At 44.0% G+C, this 9820-nt stretch overlaps 1 pseudogene; it reads left to right on the top strand.

Moving 5' to 3' along the window:
* Window positions 1-365: 365 nt before the first annotated feature.
* Window positions 366-2337, top strand: LOC144115427 (uncharacterized; annotated as a pseudogene).
* Window positions 2338-9820: the final 7483 nt, after the last annotated feature.

The raw sequence follows: 9820 nt of genomic DNA, 5'->3' as shown, positions 1-9820 counted from the left end.
ACATTCGAAAGCATGATTGATAACGCAGTGCCTGGCCTGCGCTGAAGGACGTTGTTGTATCTTGCCAAAGATTGTCACGTGTGTTATCACATTGTTACACTGCGCCGCGTATCTGATATACGCTGTTAGTGTGCACGTGTGCTGTTGTATCGCTAACCAATGGCATGCATCGCGATTGCACCCAGGCTTCTTTATAAGGCGAAGCCCCTGAATCATTTGACTTATGTTCGTGTTGCTGTTCGAATAAATACTTAACTTCATGGCGTCTCTGCTCAACATGGCGACGAGGATGGGATCGTTCAAGCTGAGGCAATGACCGAGCCTGCGGAAACGACGACGACGCACGGCATGCGAGGACATCAATGATGAGCACCACCCTGGGATCTCTGGCCGAGTTCTGTCCTGTCTCTGGCAATATCGACGTCTACGTGGAAAGGTTCGACCTGTATGCAACCGCCAACGGAATAGACGCAACTAAGAAGTTGCAAGTCTTCTTAGCAATCCTGGGTAAAAAGGCTTACGTGACTCTGCGTAGCCTGCTGCTGCCGAAGAAACCCACGGAAGGCAAGTACGAAGAAGCTACAGAAGCTCTCCGAAAGCACTATGCTGCAAAGCGGTCTGTGGTTACTGAGCGTTATCACTTCTACCAGCGAAAGCAAGAGCAGAACGAGAGCCTGCAACAGTTCATCGTCCAGCTGAAAAGACTGGCTGCGACGTGTTCGTTCGGAAGTTTTTGGAAGAAGCGCTCCGGGATCGACTGATTGCTGGAATCGGAAATGATTCGATTTGATGCCGTCTTCTTGCCCTGTAGGAGGACGAAGCCACTTGGGAGTGAGTCTGCAAAATCGCCAACGCCTTGGAAACTGCCCAGAAAGACACCCGAGAAATGATGCCGGAGGGTCAACCGCCCGTCCTGCCGACGTTTACTGGCATCGGGAACACACCACGCCAGGAAAGCGTCACGCAACGAAGGTCAAGACCGCTAGCAACGAGCAGCGGGCCCCCCAAAACAGCGCATGGAAGCAACGTGGGAAAAATCAAGGTTTGCACCTGTCATAGATGCGGCGGACTGCACGTGCCAGTTAGTTGCCCTTTTCTCAAAAATACGCGCTTCAAATGCTCAAAGCCCGGTCATGTAGCGAAAATGTGCGAAACAAAGGTCGTGCACAATGTTGAGGAGACAGTGTCTGCAACCGATTTGCTTACAGTTTATAGAACGAATAACGTTCATAGCTATCCGCCTATTGTGCTTGAAGTAAAAGTAAACGGCAATCTGATTCCGATGGAATTGAATTGAGTTTATTTCCGTTCGAAACAACGGAGGGGGCTCGAACAAAAAGTGAATCAAGTCCACTTGACTACGTTCGAGCCCCCTTTACATGGCATTTGGTGAGGACAAAATTTTAGTAAAACAACAGATACATTTACAGATTGCAGAATAGAACAAAAAAATGTTAGTTATGCACAGAAAATCTTACAAAATAATTTACACCATGCCAATATGCAATTCTAAGTGCAGGGTTCATAGAAATAAGTACATATAAAAATAATATGGGGGAACAAGGCAAAAGAAGTATTAATTACACAGAACAAGCTCGACAAGACAATTCACACAGTGAAATTATACAATTGTAGATAGAATATGTACAAAGCAAGTTAGGAAATAAAATAACGATGAAAGTATTTATTGCACCGCAGCAGAAGCCTAATACAATAAGGCAATGAGAATGATGACATCAGTTAAAAGTGGGCAGTATTGTTCGTGAGAAAAGCCTTTACCTTGGAAATGTTAGTGCGGTTGATGTCAATTTGATTGTAGTGAAGTGTGTTTAGTAAAGTTGGAAGTGAGTGGCGCAACATTTGTTGTCCTAGCTTTGTCCGGGAAAAAGGAATTTCCCAAGGCTGTGAAAATCGCAAGTCACGGCAACTTGTTGACTTGCTTATTTGTGCTATTGCATTAAATTCTAGCTGGTTATTTCGGAGTTTTTGTTTGTATTTTTTTACCAATATCTGTGAGTATAAGCAATGCACACTTGTTATCTTAAGCTGAGTAAAATATTCTTCTGTATGTGCTTGTGGATCGGCCCCTACAATATGACGAACGGACTTTTTCTGCAGTACATGTATGCGATTTAGATTAGTTGAGGTTGTTGTACCCCATACAAGAAAGCAATAGTTTATATGAGAACATATTAATGCATTGTATATGTGTAGTTTCACGGCTTGCGGTAAGAACGAGTGAAATTTTGCCAAAATTGCAACTGATTTAGACATCTTTGTTAAAATATAATTCACATGGTTGTCCCATGACATGTTTTTGTGCAGATATACTCCTAATGTTTTAATTGTGTCTACGACTTGTATTGCCTCTGATCCTAATGTAATATCAAAAGTGTGCGGTATCTGAAACTGCCTGGGCGAAAAAATGACGGCTTTTGTTTTTTTAGCATTAATTTCAAGGGAGTTCTCAGTGCTCCACTCATGAAGATCACGCATGACGTTGTTTATTTCAGCCTCTAGCAGTTGCAAGTTACTGTTGCGAAATAATAGGGTGGTGTCGTCTGCATATGATATGAAATGAGCAAGCGGGCTAATTCTAGTGATGTCATTCACGTAAAGGTTGAACAAGAGAGGCCCAAGAATGCTTCCCTGGGGTACGTCAGTATTAATTGGTCTGCGCGATGACAGGTGGTCATTTATTGAAACGCTTTGCATTCGATGTTTAAGGTATGATGTTATAAGGGATAGAGCTGTTCCTCTTATTCCATATATTTCAAGTTTTTTTAACAATGTTTGGTGATTGAGTCGATCAAAGGCTTTTGAATAATCTATGTATATACCAACTATGATTTCTTTTTCTTCAAAAGCTTTTAATATTATTTCTTTCTGCGTTAGTAGGGCTAGTTCTGTTGATTTCCATTTCCGAAAGCCAAATTGTGTTGGTGTTAATATGTTGTACTTTTCGACAAATTTGCTAATGCGAGTGTGAATTATTTTTTCTAATCCTTTTGAAAAAATAGGTAGCAGCGATATCGGACGGTAGTTAGACAAATTGTTCCGATCTCCACCTTTGAAAACTGTAATCACTTTGGAAGTTTGCATCTTAGCTGGGAAAACGCCTGTGGTAAGGGCTTGATTGAAGATATAGGTAAGATGTGGAGCTAGCAGGTCCAGTGCGGACTTGATAGGCCTTACTTGAAAACTATCAATGTCACACGCAGAACTGTTACGTAGGGACATAAATGTTTCAAATACTTCACTGACGTCTACAGGACAAAGAAAGAAACTGTTTGGATTCCTAGTCATAGTTCTCACTGATTCCGGACAATGAGCATTGGTTACCTGATTTACAAAATGGTTGTTGAATGCTTCAGCTAGTTGCTGTCCATCAATAACTACCCCATTTAAGATTACCTCAAGGGGATCTTGGTTAGAAGATTTTCGATTAAGTAGTTCATTTAACCTTTTCCACATGATTTCTGATTTCATGTTATGACCTGTTTCAAAAAAGTTATATAGGTACTGCCGTTTTTGACTCCGCAGTATGGCATTTGTTTTATTTCTACATTTCTTGAATAGTTTCCAATCCTCAGTGTCTCGTGTGCTCAAAAATTTTTTGAAGAGTTTATCTTTCTTTTTTATCATTTTTAAACACTCCCTAGTAATCCATGGCTTACGTGTTTTTTGTGAGTTTCTTACGGTAACAAGATGGAATGATTGCGAATATGCTTCCAGTACGATACTAAGAAAATTATTATATGCATCATCTGGTGATGACGAACTGTAAACTTGACTGCAGTTTGCTTGAGTCAATTTAAAACGGAAAGCCTTGATGGTTACTTCATTAATGTTTTGAATTTTTCTAACCGGAAAAGTTATGGTATGGGTACGTTTAGGGGACGTTTTGCTAAGCAAGAATATCGGCAAGTTATCACTGATATTGCACGAAAGTGCTCCTCCTAATACTTCATCTTCAGGTAAATTTGTGATAAATAAATCTATTAGTGTGCTTGAGTTGATTGTTATCCTTGTGGGCATGTGAATCATGTTACTGAAGCCATGAGAGGCGAGTGCTATTTGGAATAAGTGTTCCGAGGTAGACGAGTTGAGTAAGTCTATGTTGAAATCTCCCCCTAGAATTAATGTGTAGTTATTTTTATTAGTGAATTCGAACAAGGCTTCAAGGTGATCTATAAAATCCCCCACACACCCATGTGGCGGCCTGTACGCTACAGCAAAAATATATGGCTCATTAACTACAGCTAAACATTCAATGCAGTCATTAATTACTGTGAACTGCTTAAGTAGGTCACACTGAATGTATTTTTTTATGTTCAGTTGTACTCCTCCACCCCGTGATTTGGAGCGGTTCAAGGCAAATGTCTGATAATTGTTGTCTGATATGGCATCACAGTCTGCAGTAGACCACGTCTCTGTTAGCATAATAACATCGAAAGTAAACTTAAACTGAGCAAGAAATGTAGTCAGGACATCTTCTTTCTTGCGGCTTGATCTTATATTCAAGTGAAAACACTTGATACCCTTTATATTTCTAGTTTTGATAAGATCGCCAACCTCAGCAGGCTGTGAAGCCATTTCGAACGATGAAGTAGTATAGGCAGGCTGTACTTTCCGTTCTACTGAATCTTTTGAATGTCGTTTTCACATTGGACACGAAGAACTTTTGATGTTTCATGTTTCCGCGCAAATACTTTTCCATCACGAACCCACACAAATTTCCAATCGTGTTCCTTTTTCTGTTTTTTTTTGCCAAGCTAAGGAGCTTCTTCATGGTAGGGCAGAGGTGCTCATTAATATACACAGTTTCAGAGTCATCAAATCCAAGGTCTTTGTTCGTTAGGTTAGTCTTTTTGGCTTTTGCGAGTGCAATGTCGCGCTTAGCACGAGACTTAAATTGAATGATTATATTCCCTCTTTTGTGGTTGTCACGAGCGGGGACGCGGTGACATCTTTCGATATCATTCTCAGAGATGGTTTCACTGATAGCATCTCCAATCTTGGAAAGGATTGATGGTATGCTTTCGTCTGCTTGCTGTACTACTCCTTGAATTTCTAGGTTCATGCTCCGTGAGTACTGTTCCAGTAACACTACACGTTTTTCAAGTTCCTCATTTCTTTTTTCTAGAACCGCACATCTTGCCTCAGAAGTGGCTTTTTCAGTGCTCAGATTCGCATTTTTTTCCACTTCTTTTGCAAGTTGTTGTTTTAGCGTCTCGATTTCAGCATGCGCAAAATCAAGGCTGTCGGTCAAACTTCTTTGCTCATTTCGAAGCTCTCGGATATCAGTTCGTACGTCCCTTTCGAGCGACAAGCGTGCAGTTTTAATTTCCTGCTGAAAGTTTTCCTTTAACTGAGCGAACTCTAGCTTTAGCTCTTCTTTTATCTTGGCTAGTTCCTTTGCCATCGGGACTAGGCTCGCTACAGCAGATAAGGATACACACACACCCCCTGATGCACGCACGCACAGCGACACACACAGCTGCTATCAACTTGGCAATGGCGACGACCAGAAGGACAATAAGGTTTAGAAATAAAGTCGTTACACTAACCTGCAAAATGCAAGCGGTATATTCAGTCGGTGTGCTTCTTTGTCGTCGCCAATGCCAAGTGAGGGCCTCCGGCAGGCGGTGGCGGGTTATGTAGCTTCGGCAGCTGTGACGTCAGAGCTGATATCCCCTGGCTTGCCGTTGGTAGCGTTGTACACACCACCCGGTTTTTGATGGCTTCCTTCCGTCGCCCGCCCTGGCACGTGCAGGGCTTTCGTCCGTCCAAAGACCAAGCTCGTGCAATCTGCAAAATGCAAGCGGTATATTCAGTCGGTGTGCTTCTTTGTCGTCGCCAATGCCAATTGGACACAGGAGCCGCTCTGACCATACTGTCTGAAAGAGACTTCAATGAAAATTTTCCTAACAACCCATGTTCCAAAGATGACGTGCGTCGAGGTGTGTATAACGGCACTGCACTCAAAGTGAAAGGTGTTGCGAACGCCAGTGTCTCTTATCAGAACCGAAGCTACAGTCTGCCTCTAATAGTTGCAAAGCAAGAAAATGATGCTCGCATGCCGACCCTTCTAGGTCGCGATTGGATAACGGCGCTTAAAGTTGACCTGCACAGTGCTGTGCAGCAGTTGCAACATGACGTGGATAACGAACAGGGTGGCAGGCAGATGGTAGCTATGGAAGCAGACAAGAGGTTAAAACAGCTGTACGGTGAAGTGCTTGAGCCAGGCTATGGTTCGACTAAAGGATTCACTGGTAGCATCCAAATGAAAAACGACGCGCAACCAACCTTTTGTAAGGCGATACTAGTTCCATATGCTTCGCGCGAAGAAGTGGAGAATGAATTGCGAGACCTTAAGAAAGCTGTTGTGGTGTACAGGGTCAGACACAGTGCCTGGGCTACCCCACTCGTAATTGTGCCAAAGAAAGCAGGAAAAGAGATCAGGATATGTGTTGATTAGAGTCACTGTAAATCGGGGAATCGAACTCAACCACTATCCACTGCCTCTACGAGGACATATCCGCGTCACTGGTTGGCGGAACCGTGTTCACTTTATTGAATTTGTCCAAAGCTTACCTGCAGCTTGAGCAGGATGAGCAGGCACAGGAACTGCTCACGGTGAATACGCACATGGGACTTTTCAGGTTTCGGCGATTGCCGTACAGAGTGGCAAGAGCACCCGCAATGTTTCAGGCCGTGATGGACCAGGTTTTACAAAGCATCTCTGGTACTGCCTGTTACCTGGATGATGTGTTAATAGCCAGCAAAAACCCGACAGAGTGCTATCAGCGTTCCGAGCAAGTGCTACAAGCTCTCAGTATGCACGGAATTTTTGTAAACCTAGGCAAATGTAACTTTTACCAAAAAAGTGTTTGTTAATTGGGACACGAGCTGGACAAGAACGGCGTATACACAGCAGCGGAAAAAGTGAAGGTGATTCGAGAAGCGCCCAAACCAAGTAATACATGACTCAACTAAAGGCATTTTTGGGCCTTGTAAACTACTACGCCAATTTTTTGCCTGATCTGGCAAATGTTCTAGAACGTCTCCACCAACTGTTGCGTATGGGCAGCACATGGAAACGGTAGAGCCAGTGTGACGCATGTTTCAATCGCTGTAAAAACTTGATCAGTGAAGACGTGGTCTTGGAACTGTACGATATAACGAAGGAAATACATCTGACATGTGACGCTGCTGCTTATGGCATAGGCGCAGTGCTATCTCACGTGGTTGAGGGCGTAGATCGAGCTACCGAATGCGTTTGCATCGCGAACAATGACGCAGGCCGAGCGTAACTACGCGCCGGCCGACAAAGAAGCCTTCGCATTTGTGTTTGCAATTAAAATATTTCATAAATATCTGTATGGGCGCAGTTTCAATGTGATCACTGATTACCAGTCACTCGCCGTCATTTTTGAGGCAAAGCACCACACAAATTCGGTAGCTGCAGCTCGTGTGCATCGCTGGGGAATTTTTCGTGCAAACTACAACTTTCACATTGTGCACAGAGCAGGAACAAAGATAGTCAATGCAGATGGAGTGTCACGCCTTCCACTGACAGAAACCAGTGATGAAGCACAAGAATTTTATTTTTCAGCTCTGAATAACCTCCCCTTGACTGCGAAAGATATCGAGCGTGAAACTGGGAAAGATTCAGTTCTGACTGCTGTTCGTGAAATGGCATGGCACGGATGGCCACGTGCTGTAGATTCTCCTTATCAGCCTTTCTTTGTGAGGCGATTTGAACTTTCAGTAGACTGCAGTAGTTTGGTGTGGAACAAGAGAGTTGTGATACCACAGTCGCTTCAAAGGGAAGTCATGTGTTTGATGCATGAGCAACACATTGGCATTACAAAGATGAAGGCACTAGCAAGGTCAATGGTTTGGTGGCCACAGATAGACAACTGCATGGAACAAACTGTGAAGCAGTGTAAAATTTTTCAAAGCACGAAAGCTGTGGTGCCACTAGCACCACTTGCATCTTGGAAATGGTGTACAAAGAGTTAGGAGAGGGTACTTTTAGACTTTGGAGAAAAAGGAAACGAGATGTTTCTTTTGGCTGTTGAATCCTATTCCAAATGGTTGGAAGTAAGAGTCATGACGTCAACTACCGCGCAATGTACAATCGAAACAGTGCGCTCGTTGTTCGCAAGTCACGGTCTACCACCAGAGGTAGTCACAGATAACGGGCCGCAACTTCGCTCGAGAGAGTTTCAGTAATTTTTATTGGCAAACGGGGTTCAGCGCCTGCTTACTACACCATATCACCCTCAGTCGAACCGGTCGGCAGAACGTGCTGTCAAAACAGTGAAACAGTCCCTGTTAAACCAATTGCTCGAAGATAAGCGGAATAAAAGTTCCAGGTCACTGCAGAACAGAATTGACCATTTTCTGTTCGCTTATAGAACAACGCCGCATACATTCACCGGCCAAACACCAGCTGAAATCTTTTTGAGGAGAAATTGAGCACAAGGTTATCGTTTTAGAAACCAAATCTGCAAGATTCAATAAATATCAAATTGGAGAGGAATGTCCGCAGAGCAAACAAGCGGAGGAGTTCGCCTAGAGTATTTTCTGATGGTGATGCAGTGTTTGTGCGTTCGGTACGCGGAGAACAGGTAAAGTGGCGTCCAGGCAAGGTCGTGGATGTGAACTCGGCAATGACTTACCTTGTGGTTGTGGATGGGCAGAAACAGTTTGTGCATGCGGATCACTTGCGACATTCTTGTATAAAGTCTACTGTTGTTGTAAAAGAAAATAGTGTCCCTGTACCACTTGCAAGTCACATGCTCGAAAGTGAACAGGGGAGTGCATATTGCAACCGCGAAAAACGACGAGGGACGAAGAGAAGGATGCACAGTACAAAACGCAGAGACCAGCCTCAGACCGGCCAGTGTTGGATCGAAGTGATGGTTCTCCACTCGCAAGCGCAGCCCAAAGTGCGTCAACATCGGAACAAAGTGATGCCGGTTCACCTGTGCTACCCAGGCGCAGCGCTCGTGATAAGCGGAAGCCAGACCGTCTGACATATGACAGATTCTGATCTAGTTGGAGGGGAAGTTTTGTATCTTACCAAAATTATCACGTGTGTTATCACATTCTTACAGTGCGCCGCGTATCTGAAGTACGCGGTTAGTGTGCACGTGTCCTATTGTATCGCTAACCAATGGCATGCCTTGGTTGCACCGAGGCTTCCTTTATAAGGCGAAGCCCCTGATTCATTCGGCTGTTATGTTCGTGTTGCTGTTCAAATAACTAATTGATTTCACGGCGTCTCTGGTCAACAGACGTGTCTTTCGACATTGTCGTATTCTTGGTCGAGTTTTCCACACATCTCACCCCCTTGTGCCAAGTGTTCACCTGCCTCACCACCGCAGGACTGCAATTAAATTTGAAAAAAAGCACTTTAGAGCTCGCCAATTGACCATCCTCGGCCAAGTCGTATACAAAGCATACATCCTACGAGATCCGGCAAAACTCAGTGCGGTTGCCGTCTTTCGGAAGCCGTCTACGCTCAAATAGCTGCGGTTTTTTTTTTGCCTATGTTCCTATTTTCGGCCCTTGATACTAAATTTCGCTACCATCATTTCACCTTTGACGGTGGTTCGAGCCTAGAGTTCTTTGTCGTCATGTTCCTTCTCAATGCGATGACGAATACGTTGTCGCCTACTCGAGCCGCACGCTGTCGCAGGCCAAGATCAATTAGTCCATCACAGAAAAGGAATGTTTGGCCATCCTGTGGGCAATCACCAAATTTCGATCATACCACTACTGTCACGCATCCGACGTAGTCATCCAC

This window comes from Amblyomma americanum, chromosome 1 (genome assembly GCF_052857255.1).
Source record: "Amblyomma americanum isolate KBUSLIRL-KWMA chromosome 1, ASM5285725v1, whole genome shotgun sequence".
In the NCBI taxonomy this organism is placed as follows: domain Eukaryota; kingdom Metazoa; phylum Arthropoda; class Arachnida; order Ixodida; family Ixodidae; genus Amblyomma; species Amblyomma americanum.
Note: the sequence above shows the minus strand (reverse complement) of the source record. Positions and strands in the feature narration are given on the sequence as shown.